Raw genomic sequence first — 6,969 nt, forward strand, 5'->3', positions numbered from 1 at the left:
ATTCCACAGATTCACCACCCTCTGGCTGAAGAAATTCCTCCTCATCTCTGTTGTAAAAGGATGTCCCTCTATTCTGGGGCTATGATCTCTGTTCCTAGACTCCCCCACTGTAAGAAACATCCTCCCCACGTCCACTCAATCTACCTTTCAATACTGTATTGACTAAAGCATTACCATTTCGGTCAACCGCAACTTAAAGCCACTCTTTGCTGCCATCTAGGGGCAGCATAGTTTAAAAGCAATTCATGATTAGCATGCGTGATTTTCACGCTCCCCTGAAATAACTTTAACTCCGAACCTAATAAGCACATTACTGGGGAGCAACCCAGCAGAATATTGCAACCCCATGGGCAACCAGACATCATATTCCATAGGAATCTAAGGCAATTTAACATGCAATACGTGGAATGAGAACTAACAACCAAATATCACCTCCTCCCACTCCCCAGCATGTGAAGGAGCGCTTGCCCATTTAACCGTTCCTGTTTCCAAAAATACAGTAGCAGGAAGAAGACGCTCAGAACCTGAGTATACTCACAGCTAAGGGAAATCAAAATTGCAGACCTGAACTTGAAGTACAGGATTGGCCATGATCTTGCAGAACTGATCTTGGTGAGGGACTGAATGTCCTAGTTCAGCTTCTATTTCTTGCTAATTCCATCGCCACACCTACTGAATGTCCCGGCAAGTTTTAGCAATGTAGGAAATGCAATGATAACACAGCAACTTATTCAAATCTATAACACTTAGAGTACGTAAGCAGTGCCCAGGTTAAGAATGCCCGACTCAGTGGGCACTCCTACTTATTATGAGGGGTATAGACAGGGTGAATGCAAGCAGGCTTTTTTCCCAATGAGGTTGGGTGGGACTACAACCAGAGGTCTTGGCTTAGGGGCGAACATGAGGGGAAACTTCTCCACTTGGAGGGCCCTGAGTGTGTGAAACCAGCTGCCAGCACAAGTGGTGCATGAGAGCTCGATTTCAACGTTTAAGTCACGTGTGGATAGGTACATGGATGGTAGGGGTATGGAGGGCTATGGTCCCAGTGCAGGTGGATGGGAGTTAGTAGTTTAAATGGTTCGGCATGGACTAGATGGGCCAAATGGCTGTGTGTTGTATTTTTATGTGACTCTATATGTAGGAGCTCCAATAATATTAGATTTAAAGCTCCAGGGTATATAATATACATTCATTTCTACAACAGCAGAAATGCTTTTCCCTTTCTCTCTACTGCAGTAATTGTTCTTTCTTAACATTCTCATGAGCTGTTGATGCCTTTCATTACATACATGTTTACCATATCCAGTCATTTTAGACATGATAAATTTATTTTATGGATAGCTGTAAAAACAGAACCCATTCATAACCCAGGAAGGGCCTCTATACTTGGAGAATTATGGGCACTTTTGAGCCCCTCGTCTAAGAAAGGATGTGCTGACATTGGAAAGAGTTCACAAAAATAATTCCAGGTCTGAAAGGCTTGTCATATGAGGAGTGTTTGATGGCTCTAGGCCTCTACTCACTCAATTCTGAAGAATGAGGGGTGGGGACCTCATTGAAACCTATCAGATGTTGAAAGGACTTGATAAGAGTGGATGTGGAGAGGATGTTTCCTCTAGTGGGGAGCCTAAAACCAGAGGACACAGTCTCAGAATAGAGGGGCATCCTTTTAGAACAGAGATGAGGAGGAATTTCTTTAGCCAGAGATTGGGGAATCTGTGGAATTCTTGGCCACAGGCAGCAGTAGAGTCCCGGTGATTGGGTATATTTTTAAGCTATAGGTTGATAAGATTCTTGATTAGTCAGGGCATGAAGGGATACAGGAAGAAGACAGGAGATTGGGGCTGAGAAGGAAAATGGATCAGCCATGACGAAATGGCAGAGCAGAATCGATGGACCAAATAGCCTAATTCTGCTCCTATATCTTATGGTCTTATGACTTTTTTGATTTTATGATCAGCAGTTTAGGATTCTTCCAAATATAACAGAATCCCTCCAAATGCTTCCAAGTCAAAAGCAATATAGGATTCTCCCAGACATGACAGAATCCCTCCACATGCTCCCAGTCGAAACCAATACGAGCTTTAAAGATCTTTATAACTCCCTTGTCTTCTAAAAACTTCATTCCCTGCAGATGTTGTATTTTCCATCATTTCCAACATTTTCTGCTTTTAATTGAGAAGTCTAACATCTAATTCTTTTTCTTCTTTTTCCTTTGCTGTGAGGACAAAAATGTTCTCTAGTTGGAGCAAAAATCTACAGATTTTGAAAACTTAAAAACAAAATTGAGAATATTGGAAATGATCAGCTGATCAGGCAGCATTACTGTTGTCTGACTGGGTGGGTGGGGTCTTTCAATGGGGGCAATGCTTTGGATCAAAATTCTTCATCGGAACCAGCAAAGTGAGAAGCTATTTTTAACTGAATTGAGGGGGAGGTGTCGAGAATGTCTGTGATAGGATGCAGAGCAACATTGTCAAGGTAACAAATAGTTGAAAACTGGCAGATAAAACAAAATAAGGCAAAGCAAGTGGAATCTAAGACACTGCCGCATCTGTGGGAAGAAGCTGGGTTTCTCTATGAGTTGGGTTGTGACATGCCAAGTAGAAAGATTAGGCTCCTCAAGCTTTTGCTAGGTATCACCATAAGAATGATGCAGGGAATGAAAGGACTAATGTATGGAGAGCATTTAATGGCTCTGGGTCTACACTCACTGAAGTCTGGAAGAATGAGAAGGGATCTCATTGAAACCTAACAAATACTGAAAGGCCTAGAATAGAGATGTTTCTGATGGTGAGGGAGCCTAGGACCAAAGGGCACAGCTTCAGAATTGAGGAACGCCCGTTAAAGAACAGAGATGAGGAATTGCTTTAGCCACAGAGTGGTGAATCTGCAGATTTCATTGCCAAGTCATTAAGTATATTTAAAGTGGAGGCTGATAGGTTATTGAATGGTCAGGGTGTCAAAAGTAATGGGGAGAAGGCAGGAGAATGGGGTTGAGAGGGATAATATATCAGCCACGATGGAATGGTGAATACATGTGATGGCTGAATAGCTTAATTCTGCTATGTCTTATGGTCTAAAACTTACTGCCATTCCTTGCCTTCAAGAGGTTCTTAAATAAAGTTCAAAATAAAGTTATTTTCAAAGTACATACTATATATGTCACCATGCACTACCGAGTTTAATTTTGAAATACAATGGATTCTGGTTAATTGGGCTGTTGGTTAATTGTGACAACTCTTAAAGAACAAAAACCAATCGAGAAAAGAGCCAGGATTCCCTTTGTTTATTTGGGACACAATGCTGCTTAATTGGGGCAGGAGACTTGTTGAACAGCTTCTAACTAGCATTAGATGCATGAACACACACAAAATGCTGGTGGAACACAGCAGGCCAGGCAGCAACTATAGGGAGAAGCACTGTCGACGATTCAGGCCGAGAACCTTCATCAGGACTTCGTCGACAGCGCTTCTCCCTATAGATGCTGCCTGGCCTGCTGTGTTCCACCAACATTTTGTGTGTGTTGTTTGAATTTCCAACATCTGCAGATTTCCTCGTGTTTGCTCATTAGATGCATGAACTTGTGTGGCTCTTAGACACCAAACAGTGTGTACAGCGAACAGTTTTTAAATAGCATTAGATGTGCATATTACTATTCAAAATGCAGTTTTGTCACGAAAGGTTGGGGAGAAATAAGCAGTAAGACAATTCAGAATTGTTCTGCTCACTGGAGTTTCAAGCATTCGGGCCTGGAGATACCAGAAATGAATGAGAGTGAAGAAGTAACAACTTCACTACTTCAACAAGTTAGGAATTATGAAATATTTGAAGGTATCGACAACCATCTTGAATGTTACAATGAAACTGAAGATTTGGAGGACGCAATCATCGATATAATTATATAAAGGCAGTCCATTACCTGCACTAGATTCCTAATTGTTAGGAACTAATACACAGTTTTATAGTACAGTAGTAGTATTGTGTTCTAATTTGTTCGGGTTTTCATTTACAAACATAATTTGTTACTCAGTTAAAAGGTAGTTTGTCTTTTTTATACCTTTCTTTCCATGAAACATCAGCTAATTAGAGCAACCGCGTAATTGGGCCAAAATATACTGATCCCAATGTGCCCCAATTAACCAGAATCCACTGCACCTTCTCTCTGACCGGTCCTCCAACCACCTGTCCTAATATCATACCCATCACTGTCAGTATCTATCTGATACGGTTCTTGTGATTGCTTTGGCAGATAAGAGCAAAAACTAGGGAGTAAAACAAGCAAGCTTAATGGCCAAGTGACCTACATATTTTTCCATGAATCTGTACACAAATTGGGTTCTTTAGCAAAAAATAAACTGCTGGAGGGACTCAGCAGGTCATGCGGCATCTGTAAGGAAAATTGTCAACATTTCAGATTAAAATCCTGCAATCAGTGCTGGAATCTTCGGTTTGTCTCAGTGATAAAAAAATATTCTTGTTTAAACTAGCTAGCTAATCTATTACATAATATTACTTTCAATATGTACATCATCATGAACAGTGAGATATCCAGATACCAGAGGTTTGTAATTAAATTCCCCTGAAAGTGATAATCATTCAGCTAATGCAGAGAACAGTATGTTCCAATTGAGTATAAAAGCTGGGAAGTGGGAAGTCATGTTACGACTCTATGAAACTTAAGGTGAACTACATTTGGATAATGTGGTTGCCACATAAGAAGAATGTGGAGGCTTTGGAGAGATTTACCAGGTTGTCACCCGAACTGGAAGGTATTAACTAATAGAAAAGTTTGGACAATTTGGATTCTTTTTTCTTGAGCATAACAGGCTGAGGAGTGACCTGACAGAAATACGTAAATTGACAGTACTCTGCAAAAGTCTTAGGCTTGTTTATATAAATAGGGTGCTTAAGACTTTTGCACAATACTGTTCTAATTTTATGTATTGCACTGCACTGCTGCCATGAAAAAAAATTACATGACATGAGAGTGATGATAAACTTCATCCTGATATAGGTCTCTATTGTGGACTGAGGGTGGGAAGGGGGCAGGGAGAGGGGGATTGTGGTTGGGAAAAGGGGAAGGAGTGGGAAACACCAGAGAGACATTCTGTAATGATCAATAAACTAGCTGTTTGGAATCAAATGACCTACCCTAGTATCTCAGGGCTGGGTGTATCTGCACCCATGTCACCCCCTGCCACTGTTCCTCCTTCTGCCAGCTGTCCCACACCACTCCTGCAGCACTCCACCCTCACCATTTCCAACATCCATTCCTCCTGCCAGATTTACTAACTCGCTCTTCGCTCCACATTGACAAATACAGTACTATGCAAAAGTCTTAGACACCATAGCTATACAATATGTGCCTAAGACTTTTACACAGTACTGTAGGAGCTGTATGTGAGGCATAGACAAGATGGACAAATAAGAGTCATTTTACCCCAGGGTGGAAATATCAAATGCTGGAGATCAATGCTAAAGGTTTAAGGTTAGAGAGGCATAGTTTAAAGATTGTGAAGCAAGGTCTTTTTTCTTACACAGAATACTAGGCGCCTGGAACGTGGTATCAGGGGAGGTGGTAGAGACTGGTACAATACCAATGTTTAGACCATAAAATATAAGAAGAGAATTAGGTCATTTGCCCCATTGAGTCTGCTCTGCCATTTCATCATGGCTGATCCGTTTTCCCTCTCAGCCCTAATCTCCTGCCTTCTCCCCATATCCCTTGATGTCCTGACTAATCAAGAATCCATTTTTCTCTGCCTTAAATAGACCCAATGACTTGGCCTCCACAGCTGCCTATGGCAATAAGTTCTACAGATTCATCACTCTCTGGCTAAAGAGATTCATCCTTATCACTTTCTAAAAGGACACCCTTCTACTCTGAGGCCGTGTCCTCTGATTTTAGACTCCACTACCATAGGAAATATCCTCTCCACATCCACCCTAGCAAGGCCTTTCAACACTCAATAGGTTGCAATGATGTCATCCCTCATTCTTCTGAATTCCAGTGAATTTAAGAATTTAAGAGGCAGACACATCAACAAGCAAAGAATACAGGCATTAACATGAAAGCAGATGGGATTAGCTGGATTAACGTCACTGTCAGTGCAGACATGGTGGGCCAAAGGGCCTGTTTCTGAACTGTACTGTTCTATATTCATCAAAAGCACCACACATTCTTCTAAACTCAAGAGCATATACTGTAGACCCAAGTTGACTTATTCTTTTCTCATAGGACAAACACACACTTTCATCATGCCTAGAATCAATCTGGAAAATCTTCATTGCATCCCCTCAATAGTTAGTAAACCCTTCATAGGTAGGGAGACCAGGCCTGTGCATGATATTCCAAGTGCAGTCTCACCAGTGTCCTACATAATCACAGGAAGATATCTTTAGTGTTTACTCTCACAGCACCATTGCCGTTCTTCCCCAGTTTCACTTAACATTCAATAAACCAGAGTTGATGAGCATGGGAGACAAAAATAGGTACAGGGAAGTAAACGGGGGAATGGGGCTGTCAACACATAGATGTGACAACTCAAAAGACCTTTTCCCTCATAATATGAGAAATAAATACAGAAAATGTGGAAACACTCAGCAGATTGGTAGCATCTGTGGAGAGAGAAAATGGGGTTCACATCTTAGGTCTTAAACCATAGGATATGAAAAAATTGGTAGTATATGTTAAGGTAAAATATCCTACAACATTACTTTGAGGAAGAGTCAAAGAAATTTTCCCCAGTGTACTAAGGTATTTCCTTCAACCCACACTAAACATCTTCAACAGCTGCGAATCAAAATGTCCCCAGATTGGAACTGCTGCAAATTTTAAAAAAGCTTTCTCATTCCTAAAAGCAAATCATTTCCAAAAAGAGAGTTTTATCCAGTCAAATGTTGTAAAACCAATTATTCTTTTAATAAAATGCATCACAAAAGTAACTTTGAACCAGGGATTTTAAA

The sequence above is a fragment of the Hypanus sabinus genome, chromosome 29 (assembly GCF_030144855.1).
Source record: "Hypanus sabinus isolate sHypSab1 chromosome 29, sHypSab1.hap1, whole genome shotgun sequence".
Lineage (NCBI taxonomy): Eukaryota > Metazoa > Chordata > Chondrichthyes > Myliobatiformes > Dasyatidae > Hypanus > Hypanus sabinus.